Consider the following 13,167-nt stretch of genomic DNA (forward strand, 5'->3'; position numbering starts at 1 on the left):
TGCCACACAGCCTGCACCACCCACACCACACAGACCTGTTATTGATGACCACTGACGGCTCTCCTCTTCACTTGGCTCAGAGTGGCCGCCATAGGCAACAAAGCAGTAAATACAACGTGTCAAGGTAACGCAACTTAATCATAACTGCTTATCTGTTACCTACACTTGTCTCGTTAGTGAGGATGGATACCCTATAAAGATGTGTTCATTTATTGACACATGCTCTCTTCCCCTGGTTGGGTTGTGGTGTCTAAGACTGTGTGTCCTTTTTGGGCTGTTGCCCAGAAAGGAGCAGACTGACAAGCACCTGTCACATGGATTGATGTGTCCAGCTGGTGAGCAAGAGGTGGGCCAAGACACACAGGAGCAGCACACATTTAATCTGATGGCCAAGATGAGAGGGGTGTGGTTGAGACCCGAGCAGAAGGTTTGAAGGTGATACCAAGATGAGCTAAGATGGAGGGAAGGGTGGATCAAGGAGGGAGAAGGTGACAGGAAGTGTATCTACCTTGGATACCTTCAAGGTGACTCAGTATGACAGAACATTCCCAAGGGTTTACTACTGCACGGAGGGATAGACCGAGAGGGAGAGAAAGAATTTCAAGGTGCAAAAGCCCTTTGCAGATGTCCAAATACGCAGTAAATCACTCTGAGGACCTGAGGGTGCTAAAATGCTTTTTGACTGAATCTGTCTCCCAGCCCAGCGGCTCCTGACTAAAACATTAACAGGAGTCTTCAGGGTAGCGGCAGCAGCCCACCCATCCCCCACCAGAGCCTGCACAATCCCTGTGCAAACATAAGGCCAAACCAAAATGGCCCCCATTCAGATGTTTGAAACTAAGAATGCTCGACTGGAGATAGGCTCGTACACAAACTATCTATTTAGCTGTGTGTCCCCATTCCCATGAGTCATAAAGTTGTCCCTGGCATTTGAGTAGCGAGGCCTGTGTGTCGAGTTACAGGTGTTCTTTTTAACATGGCTGCTCGGGAAAAAAAAGGTTTATGACTTTTCTTCTATGGAGGGCTGAGGAAACAGAAGTGACACTGGGCTTAAAAAAACAAGTTTAAACCTAGGATGTAATCATCTTTATAGCACAATAACAAATAGGCCTTTGCAGTGTGCTATGCAACCGTACTACAATCAGCATAGTTTTCTGCAAACGCCGGCCGAGGAAAAGCAGCAAAGCGGCAGACAGTGCTGAGAGGAAACAATTTACTTGTGAATAAAAAAAACAAACAGCAATATTTAATTTTATTATGATCATTTATAAACACATAAAGAAGCGTTACACCAAATAATTATATAAAACAGGAGGGGTATCCAAACCTTCATCATTAGTGGCCTGGAATCATTACTGGACTTTTACTTTCTTTGGTTTAGAATAAAGGAAAAAACAAAACCATTCTGTGAGCGTTCGGTAAGAAGTTTAGTGCGGTACCATTATTCAAAAGGTGCAATAACATTAATGTATCTATTTCTTATTGCTCATAAATGGGGCGAGTAGTGAAATGAGTAGTAGTGAAATGAATGAGATTCTTTCAATAGTTTTATGACGACAAAATTACAACTCCACATTTTGAATTCATTGAACTGTAACCGGCAAGCTTACTTTGGAGAGTGAATAAATGTTCTTTTTATGTGCGCTGTTTAAACTTTTTGAATGCTTTAACATTAATGTCTTATATAGTCTTAACACTGCGTTTTTTCCCCCAACACATGATCCTATAGATATCATCTTCACTCCATCCCCTCATTTTGCCTCATTTGACCTCCAAATGAAAATGACTGATATGATTTAATGCTAATGAAGAGAACATTAATAGGGGATATAATCCAGTGAGTGCTTATAATTAAAAGCAGTGCTTCACAGAACTATATCCACGACTCACCATGATTTAAATACAGTTAGTGATTCTAATCTTAGCAATTATTCACATCACATTACACAGATATGCTTAAATTCAAATTGGCTCCAAATGTCATCTGATGGAAGGAAAGAAACAGTATTATTGCCACAAAGGGAGAAAAGGAGATGTGCTGAGGAAGGAATAAGTGTGGCTCTCTGCTGCCTGGATGCGTGTGCTCGACTGCCCCCTGTCAGATGCAGCCGTCACTGCGCTTAGCATTTCAGAGAAGAAAACCACTCCCTGCAACAGAACACTCCAGAAGAAATATCCTGCATCTGATATATTCCTGCGTGTTATCGTCATTTGGGCCGTCTGCAGTGCTCTGGGTTGCTGTCAACGAGAGGCGTCAATATTGTTTGAGGATGCAGCAAGGATTTAAGGAGGCACAGCATTTGAGATTACCGGAGGTTTATCACTCCTTTAAAATCATTTTATATCATTAGTCGGAAGAATAAGCTTCTCACTACAAACGTATGAGATACACCAGAGTTTTGCAAAAATGCACACACCTCAGTGAATCTCCAAAAATCATCTATTTATTAACTGCAACCTAATGACACAATCAATGACACATTTCCTCATCTTCAGTATTGTGCAAGACAAACTACGGGTCAGAAACCCTTGAGATGGTTGTGAGACAACGAGGCAGGGGTTGCAAGATGTTTCCAGAGATATTAGATCTAGAATAATTAAAACCAGTGTATTTTAGCCATAGTTGTTTCAAAAGACAAAAAAAAAGTGTTTCAATCCAAAATAAAACAATGAAAATACAAATACGTCATGTTTTTCTTTGTCCCCACATGACCCCCAGGGTGATGACAGACGAGCGAAAGCATTGGTTGCAGCAGGTTAATGCAGCATCTCCAGAAACACTGCAACACGTGAAACATGTGCATGTAGAAGGTGATATATTTTGGCCAAATACAGCTCAAATCAATATCCTCTGTATGCTTCGAACATCACCAGAAATAATGGTGGGGGTCGCACGTCTTTGGCATCTTTCTTTTGGGGATCGGGGGCTGAAAACTTTGGGAACCCCTGCATGAAAACATTAAAGTAATCCACCACCATTCCAAATGAAACCAGAGCCTGTCCTATTCCAGTCAGATTTCTGGCAGTGGTTGAAAGTGAAAAATTTCAAATGCTCAGCAGTTTTTGGCTGTTAAAGATTACATATGCATAGAGCGCTCTTTCAATCTGAGCCAGGAACCAGTGTGTATTAAGTGTGCATGTGGGGGAAAAACATGCTTACAATTTTAGCTTTAATGCTGCAACACCACAAATAGGAAACATTTTGCCTGTAAAAATGATCAACGGATATAAAGTGGGTCTCGTGCATGCATTTTAAAACCTAGTTGTTTTTTAAACATTAAGCTTAAACACAGTTGGACAGTATATCTCGGTGACAGTCCATTTTACATAAAGCCTGCATGTTCACTGGCACACTAGCTGTAATGCAGTAAAACTACCCTCTGTCACAAACAACATGCTGTGTGACTGAACTGCAGAGTAGCCCTCCAAAACTGATGCTGGCAGAATGGATACTGCATTACAGTACCCCAGTCTAACTAAAGGTGGCAGCACAGCCCCTGACACAAGACTCTGCCAACTCTTCGGTGCCAGAGCATCTTTAATGTCGACATAAACAACCTGGACCACAGAGAACCACTTGGTGGGCAATCTGTAACTTTGTGAATTTGTGAATGAAGCCAGCATTGTGGAAGTCCTGCATAAACATCATAAACTCATCAGAAGTAGAACTGGTCGCTCTATATAGTATATCAATACTCGGCCCTATATCCCTGTCACCATCTTAAGTGAGAAAATACAGCATTGCCACTTTCCGTTCCTCGAGGAGTGCTTTGTTCTCGCTAACACCTTCCTCTGATAAATGGACAGAGGGCAAAATATACCAGAGGGGCCACTGCAGATGAACATGCATCACCGCATCTATTTCACAGTGCTTAAAGTCTGCTCAGTGCCGAATGACATCACTCAACGGAGACCACTGGAGCAGAACCGGAGCCTGTAAGGCTATTCAAATTAATTAACAAATGACCTTAGATTAAAAGGGGAGTCACAGATCAGACAATGAAGGCATTTATCAATTCAATAGGCAAGGGTACTCTCACATGATGCCTCTATATCATTTCTGTGCTCCAAGCCCACACTCCCATACACTGCAATGCACAAGACACACATTGTACTATACACAAGTTAATATAAAAACAGTTATAGGGAATGGGATAATTTACTTTCGTCTTGCAGCCGTATCAAAACTTGACTTGTATTAAAATGCCTTTGGATATAAAAGCGCTGCTTGTTGTTTTTTTTCTATTTGGGGAAGAAAATTCCACAATAAAGAAGCAACAAAGAATCCTGTCACACAGCTGTCCGATAAAGTGTGAATTAAGCTGCAGTCCAGATTGTATTTTCTTTATTTCAAGAAAAGACTATATCTGAACCATCTCACAGAGACGAGTCAATCTTAAGGCTCACTAATACAGTCCCATGGACAGGGGGATAAATCCCTACTGGGCAACAAAAAAAGCAGATCAATAAAGAAAGCATGTAAACAAACCGCAGTGGAAATGATGTTGAGATGGATGGAGAGTGGAGCAATTGGTGAGGGTGACCAGTGGTGTTTCAGATAAAGCACATGGCCAGGAACCGATAGAACGAATAAAGGGCAGAAAGCCAGGTGGACTGACAGGGCGAGGAGCGGTGGGATTGAAAATGAGGAGGGAGATGCACGGCCATGAAGGAGAGCAAGGAACAGAGAACGAGGAAGAGGGCGCATGAGGGAGATGGGGGAAGCGAGAAATTGAGGGAGAGAGAAAAACCGTAGTGTAGAAGTGATTTATGCCAGTTGTATAATTTTCTACAACGCTGCTCCCCCCCTCTTCCCTACGGCTCTCCTTTCCCTCCTCCATATCCCACCCTCCCACCAGGGTGTGCTCCTCCTCACTGTCACACCAAGGAACAGTCCCTGGCCACACCAGCCAGTGATTAAGATTCTGCCGTGATGCGACTGCAGCACTTCGCAAATGGAAGACTGGACATAATTTCCCTAAAATGCTGTTTTTTATCACCTATTTCCCCTTCATCAGCTTGCCGCACACGATTGATAGCTGATGGCACCTCTGACAACTTAACGTTTTTATGACTAGATTTATGGGCTATCTGCTCCTCTCCTTTTACAGCTCAAACTCTGTAAAAATGCTTATTTCTCAGATAAGGAGAGGGAGGGTGTGTGTCTATGTGTATGGAATGGTGTCACACCCAGCTAAATGTATGTATGTATGAGAGAGCAGGGCCCACTTCACTGCATTGCAGTCCAGATCTGTGCAAGGCTTCCAGGGCTTTATTGCTACTCTGAGACTGAAATTACCTCTGCATAGCACCATGGATTAAATAATACTTCTCACTTCTCACATAGCACACATCCACCTCTCATCAGCGCCTTAGCAGCAAATACTTGCCACCATCCTCTTTCTAGGAAATAATAAACCTTTGAACGTCAACAACAGAGTATATTTTTGCAGATATCAGCCTATCTAGGCATTATTTAACATATTTGTTTTAAATCATGAAGCAAAATACCTCACTGAAACCTACAAGAAGCTCTAAAACATCTTTGCCCATTTCCCTTCGGCTTGTGCCCTGTTAGCATGTATATGCATGCTGGTGGATTATGTGAAGGAATGGTAAAGATACAGCATGAGCGCTCATTACCACTCGCAGGTTATAACAAGCTGGGCTAATTGCAGTGAACTTCAGTTAGGTAAGCTTTGATGGGCGGGAACACCTGAACACAAACTGCCTTGTTGAGTATTTGTGTGTGTGTGGGTGTGTATTTGCCCACACAAGCAGACAGCTCTACATACATCTGTAAATGCACCCGAAAGGCAGAGAGGACACATTGAGAGCAGATTGTCCTGGCCGTGTATTGAGGCTGGGCCATATAGCCAAAAATTACATCAAGATAAGAAACTTCTAATCAGTTGATATTGACGATTATCACAATGTCACACTTTTATAGTTTAATTACTTTGACAGATTTTTGCTTCCGAGTGAAGGTTGTGCTTTTAAACTCTTCTTCATGGGCAGAGAAGGACAAATACTGGCTAAACAACAAAACACTTTACAAATCTGAAATGGATCATTTATGCATTATATACCACTTCACTGGGCTCATACAATGCATTCAGACTTTTGTTACATTGCTGTTGATTACAATAGTTACTGTTGTTTTGTTGGCCCAGCCCTACGGCCACATTCTTTTAGCGGCATGTACGCAAATGTATCCCTGCACCACGCGGAAGGACTGCCTACTCAACTGACATCCATTGAATAGGTGGAACCTAAGTATGTATTCAGTTGGTTCACAAAAGAGTGCTTCGTCCATGACGCATAACAATTTTTGAAAAGCCTAATTATAAGTGTGTCAAACATTTTAAGTTGAACACGCGATGGAACAGAAACTGGTTTGTGTTGATTTCTTCTTCTTCTTTTAAAGCAACAGTAAATGCATCGCTTGCATCCGACCACTTAATACAAATCATTTGGTTTTAGCAAATAGAGGGTGTGCACGTTTACATTTACATATACTCCATTCTAGATATATCCCAGGAGACACATCTGGTGGCACAGTCTAAAGCCAGGTGTGAACTGACATTACTAGATGCTAAACCTAACCCTAATGCTAGGTATGAAAAGGGCCTGAGAGGTTTTCAGTGTACTGGGAGCCTTCTGGACTTACTGGGCTGCAGTAGAAGTGTGGCCACTGCAGGTTCCCCTCCCTCCCTGCATGGTCAGATTTACAGCCAGTACAGGCTCCCAGTTAGCCTTCTCTTCTCCTCCACTGATGAGCATGGCAGATCCTAGACAGATGCCCTGGGGGACTGGAGTGTGACAGGGAATGGGGGAGGGGAGCAAAGAGGGGGAGAGAAAATGAGAGAGAGAGATGAAGAGTATAGGGAGGAGAGAGAAGGAGAGAGAACCAGTCTGATGAGATCAGTGATTCATAGACACCCAGGAGGACACACCCTGGAATGGGGTAATACCACACATGTTTTAACTGGGCTGGCCCATAATTCATTAGGTTTACCAAGGCTACAAGGAGCACCTTAGGAGAGAGGCCCCAGAAATCATCTCTGCATGTTGTTAGATGCAGCCCATATAAGGAGGGAGATTAATATTCAAGGCTACGGTGACTTTAGTGGAGAGAACGAATCTGTTGAGGAGAAAACCTGCATATTTGATGGCTGCATATTTCCACATCCAGTCACAGGTTGCTCCGAATTTTCCACACCTCTTTTTTTCTTAGTGCCGTGTCTGCATCTGAAGGTGTCAGTGGAAATTTTATGACCTGGAATACGCAAGTGGAAGAAGTGCAGCGCTAATGTGCTCAAATACAGCCATCTTCCCAGCATGGTGCTAACTTCATCCAAAATACCACTGTACCTCATGCTTCATTACAGGCGATAAACGTACTTCTCACTGTGCGCCACATGCAGGCTCACTAACAATGGGAGGAGGATTTCACACCATCATCTTTGTTTATTAAGGTCTTCTGATGAAGCTGCCTTTTACAACGTCTCTTCTCAAATGTAAAGCTAAACCAGACAAACCCCAGAAATAGATAATCCACAAATAAACAGTGAATCCTGATAATCTGCCTGATAAAAACACTATTAAATAAATAATACCTCTATAGTACTATTCAAAAATGTCATCTCAGTCCACTGTAGAATTTTACATTTTATTAGAGGTCTGTAGTTCTGTTGTGCGCCTTTTTTCTTTCTTCTGCCGAAATTTTGTCTTTCTTCCCCAAAAAAAGGTTGATCTAAATGAGATTACCTGGTTAAATAAAGGGGATTAACATAAATTTGATCATAAGTACAAAGTGTGGTTCCTCAACTGAATAAAGAATGCATCCAACACACTGAACTTCCACAACTCATTAGAAGCCTTTTCCCACGAGGCCCAACACAGCCTTCAGCTCAGCCTTCACTGGAAAGTAGGTCTGTCCTGAATCTTTGGAGCTTCAGGGAGAAACAGCAAACAATCAAAGCTGAGATACAATTTAAATATAAAACATGTTCTCAATCCATATATTTCTCTTAATCCAAGTTCTACATATTTGTGATTTATTTTAATTCAGCAAGCCTCTGTTACCTGTATTTGTCATAAGGGTTTGGTAACATCAGCTTAAGAACTATTCTCACACACACACACACACACACACACACACACACACACACACACACACACACACACACACACACACACACACACACACACACACACACACACACACACACACACACACACACACACACACAGTATAGGTATTGCTGCTCCCCAACAAAAGTCGGCCTGACTCTACACATGATGCCCTATAAATAAATGCCCTTGTCCTGAGAACACCTAATAATAATTAATGTTGATAATGAATAATGTTGGACGACCATTTCAAGTTTTATTGGGTGTTTTTGTGATGGAATGGCCAAAGCCTCGACGCTGGAGGGAGAGCTACTGCAGAGCTTAATTGCTCTGATTAGTCTCAGTAATTGCAGTTTGCTTTCTCCATCTTGAGTTTTATAAGGCTGCAATGAACAGGTACGGTTTGATTATAGCTTTGGAGAACAGATACAGCTCCTGTTGTTTCAATACATTTGGGTTGTTCCCGTTTGGTTGATGTAGTCAGATTCCTTAGTCACATTTTCCAAAACCAAGGCTGGCTAATGCACGGGAGACGATAATGATAGTCAACAAAAACATTTCACCCTTCCTCAGCACCTGGGAGGTCCTGCACGACTATACTGAGGTTTATCATCACTTTTTTTCCGAACACAGCACCGACCTGTTGACATCATAGTGTGAAATTCTGGACACATGTGAAGTGTTGGAACAAATGCAGAACTACCAGGTAACAACATTACCTCAGTGCAGTAAAAGACTCGTCATCATCTAAACACAATTTAATAGGAGCCTATTAATCACATAAAGTAAAAATGTAAAAAAGAGATGGCCTCTTCCAAAAGGCCACAAACTGAGTTATCCATTGAAAAATGGTCTCTTTCTGATTAAGCAATCACATTGCAAGCATAGGCTGCCCAGATTTCATAAATCACTTCAAACATACATGGCATTTGATTAGAACCCATTAGCAATGAGCAACAGTGTGTGTATGATGTGCATGTCAGGAGGCATGTGCATGTGTCTCATCTCACATTTTCCATGGGCTGCTCTTTAGGATGTTCCTCATTAGTGTGAATATTAATGCGACCAGAAAGGGGGAAGAAAAATGTAAAAGGAATTTGGAAGAGCTTTTTAAAAGGTCCCATTTCATCAGAATCGTTATTTTTTTGCGGTTCTCTGAAGGCTCGTAACCGGCGGTCTATGAAGAGAGACATGCCGCAGTGGGGCTTAATTTAAAACCAGAAAGGTCACTGCGCTAAGAAAGGTCCTCAGCTCAGCCAAAAATATAAAATGAGGAGGAGAAAAAGAAAGCAATGGGGGAGGAGGAGTGGGCCAAGAAAGAGTGCAGAATGAAAGGAGATCAGAGGACGCCGATTGGGAAGGGGGGACCCGAGTGGGAGGCAAGACATTCAAGTAATTTGGAAAGACACTGTTATGGTAGGGAGTCCAAATATGGAAAAACACTCGTGAAAGAAAAAAAACAAAATAGAGAGGCTAACAAAATGAGCTGCAATTGAACTGGAACAGGCCTAGCCTCAAAACAGATGCAAGAGGTTTTTTTGTTTACTTTAATGGTGCTTTTGCAAGTAATTTGTTATAATGGCCGACAATTTCAGGGGAAAACACTGCGTCCATACACAGTGAAAGATTGCCAATCTGTCCAACAATCTGTGTTGGCACAAACACAACCCTCCCCGAGCCTTTTCGGAATTGGACTCCCTGCGCTCGATACTGGCCCAGAGAACTAATGGTCAGGGAAACTGCATTTCTCCCGAGATGAGTCTGTCATGGAAGCGATGATGACCCTTGATTTGGCTGCGAAATGCACGTCATGTGTTGGACTTGGCCTTGTTAACAACAGTAAACCATCCGGCAATCAAGCTGCCCCTCCCCCCAGACTCTACCCCACATTCCACCAACGAACATCCCTGCCTTCAATCACTTGTTTATCTATCAGCTCACTTTAATTGTCCGCTGGGTTTTTGACTGCACCACATTACATAAAAGCACACAGGAGCCTCATGGCAGCGGCATGACAGCCTCTGATCTAAAGCCTCACGCTTTGCACAGATAAGACGGGTTCAATTTTAATGTTGCTAGCACACCGAGACGCACCAGGCTCACTTGTAAAACAGAATGCCCCGCTCGCTTGTAAACGCGGTAGCCCAAGAGGAGGAGAGAGGTGGGGGTTGGGCCGACTGAGGGTGGGGGGGGTCTAAATTAAAAGGAGGAATTCCACTTGTCCAGTTTCTGCAATCCATTCAGTGGATCAATTTCTTCCCTCAAATTCCCAATCCATTCCCCATCTCTTTTAAAAACTAATACCCAATTCCAATCACAACAGCAGTAAAGCCCATCTTGTAAAAGGTCATAGCGTGACCTCTGAGTTGTCTAAATTGGATGTTGGTTGGCCCACTTTCCTTTGAAATACTGCACAACCTGATATAAAAACTGCCCTGTACACGAGCACATCACCAGTGGGACTTGCATGCCTCCCATCAGTAGCTGTTCATTTTGATGTGAAGTGCCACAGCACGGAGAGCTTAACAAGATATCGGTTGTCCGTGTCAAGGTAAACAGGAATCAGAATTAGAGCATAGGGGCCCAGGAATTTTTTTGGGGGGGATAGGTGTATCCATTTGTGCATATGTGCTTGCCATAGGCAGCATGCGGGCATATAGTGGAGCATCTCCCCTGCAGCCAGCCAAGGGAACTGATCAGATGGACGATCAAACACTAATCATTCCCTCACGGCCCACACTGAGTAAAGCTGTCATTAATTTTGCGGAATTACATCAAATCTGAGACATTCTTTATGTGGCCCACGGCCTGTAGACAGTTATACGACAGGGACTGCTGCGCTAAGCAGATGGGGCAGCTTGGCCGTGCATACTAAATACTACCATCGCCCATTTCTCCATCTCCGCCCTCCCAACACTCTGCCCTCCTTCCAGGCACTGTGCTTCCGCTCCCTCTTTCTTTGTTTTCTACCCTTCTAATGCCTTTCCTTCGCTATATTGGTCACAGTCGTCACTGATTACCTTCCTCATCTCACCCTGATGGGCAATATATAACTCAAAAAATGCTCGAACGGCTTTAAATGACGCCTTGGTAGAAAAAATAAAACGGCATTTACTTGTATTCAAAGAACACTTCTCCCAGACAAATGACGCATTAATTTAGTATGATGAGGAAATAAACTGTTTACCGACATAAATCTTGAATGTTTGTCTCTTGGATGTTGACAACTCTTAACAGTTTACTTGCCTATACACACAGAAGGTCATAATCCCATTTGAGGTTTCCTTGGCAACTGATTACTGCTGAAGGCAAGCTGCAATTTATGACTAGTGACACATACCTGCCATTCCCTTTGAATGAGACATGTGGTAAGCTATATTCAGACAGACCACCTCAGGTAATAAAACTGCAGTAGCACTCAGGGGCTATACCATTTTCTTATATTGAGAGGAATTCCAAGCCAGGCTGCTAGAAATCAGCAGACGACAGGGATTACATTGGCGTGGAATAGTTCCACAGCCAATAAATAAACAGCATGTCGAGGCTATTCTGCCAGAACAGTTTTTACCTCCCTAATGCTTAAAAGTGTTGATATTCATGCAGTTTACACATCGCAAAGGACAAAAAGTGTAACGTCAGATGGTGTGTGTGTGTGTGTGTGCGCGCGCGCGCTTGTGTGCAGTTGTTGGGGGTGGGGGGTTATGACAGACAGAGGAGCCATAACAGCAGGCAGCCAGGTCAAGATCAAGCAGTTTCATGGACAATCCACTTTCAGTCTAGTCTCTATTAGTGTGAAGCCTCACATTCCTCCTGCACAGTCATCTTCTAACTTCACACAACAGTGACGCTTCAAAGTCAAGGCTATCTGGGGTCTGCCATGAAGTAGCAGGACCACAGAAAATACCAACCAATAAGCAAAAATCTAATAGGAAGCACATAGGTAACAGAATATAAGATATGATTAATTCATAAAAAGATATTTTATATTCATGCATTTTTAGTTTTTCATACTGATTCATTGAAAGCATAATAAAGCAAAGCACAATTGCAACAAAATCTACATCAAGACCTTGAACTTTGTTTTGTATTTCTAATGTCCCAGTCTAAAAACACATGTAAACAGAGGCTCTACTGAAAAAGCTAGTCATTGCAGTACAAGCTATTTAATTATCCCACTGCATAGAGAGCCACTACTTCCAGCACCACTTTGCTCACAAGCCCAGCACACTATTAATCCACTTAAACACAATTTATAGGGTCTCCACATCGACTGTCCGTCGGCATAAAATTACATGAAGCGTCCTTATAGTGTCTTCAACAGACTAAATTAGCCAAACTGGACTTACTAATTGAGGGGGAGTAAAATACTGTGTGACTGGATTGTCTCATCAATGAGCAAAGATAAATAAGCAGGCTATAGGCAGTATGAGCACATCAATAACGATAATATAGGGTGAACGTTATTTAAGCTTTGGCTGCCGAAACTAAATTAACTTAAATCTTACACCCAACTTTAATTCCCCTTTCTACTACCTGGGTTTTTGCTTTTTGTGATTGTGGGCAATAAACCTGCTTTGTGCCAAGTGTAATGCCATTGAAAACATTTTTTATTTCCATAACCATTATTTTTAATGCCGAATTTAATTTAAATCAATTCACATCAAGTGGAAGGGTAATCATAAAACCAATGTTTGAAAATATATTGTATTTCAAATTTCAAATTTCGGCATTTTGGCCTATAAAATAAACAATTTCATAAATCAAAGCGATACACTCCACATCTTCAGTATCGTTTTCCTCATCTAGGGGAACTGTCACCTACTCAGTGAGTCATTAACTTCTGTTCTGTTGTACTATTTATTGTAATATGGGCTTTGAAAATGCAAAGTTGAGGGGATGTCAGTCTTGTGCAATTTCAATTCCATTCTTTCTGAGTTCATACGGCACCATAATTAAATTGTGTATTCTAGCGTCCCTCCTGCATTATGCAAATAGACTAAGATGACTTCACAAGGCCATGGGCCAGTCTCA

At 42.3% G+C, this 13,167-nt stretch overlaps 1 long non-coding RNA gene across 1 annotated transcript in view; it reads right to left on the reverse strand.

Moving 5' to 3' along the window:
• The window catches only part of LOC118110845, a 33,816-nt gene that overhangs the window by 14,683 nt on the left and 5,966 nt on the right, over positions 1–13,167 (reverse strand). Inside the window, exon 2 of the long non-coding RNA XR_004697019.1 lies at positions 6,671–6,812. This is a non-coding gene — a long non-coding RNA (uncharacterized LOC118110845). The remainder of the gene's footprint in view (positions 1–6,670; positions 6,813–13,167) is intronic.

Source organism: Hippoglossus stenolepis, chromosome 6 (assembly GCF_022539355.2).
Source record: "Hippoglossus stenolepis isolate QCI-W04-F060 chromosome 6, HSTE1.2, whole genome shotgun sequence".
NCBI lineage: Eukaryota > Metazoa > Chordata > Actinopteri > Pleuronectiformes > Pleuronectidae > Hippoglossus > Hippoglossus stenolepis.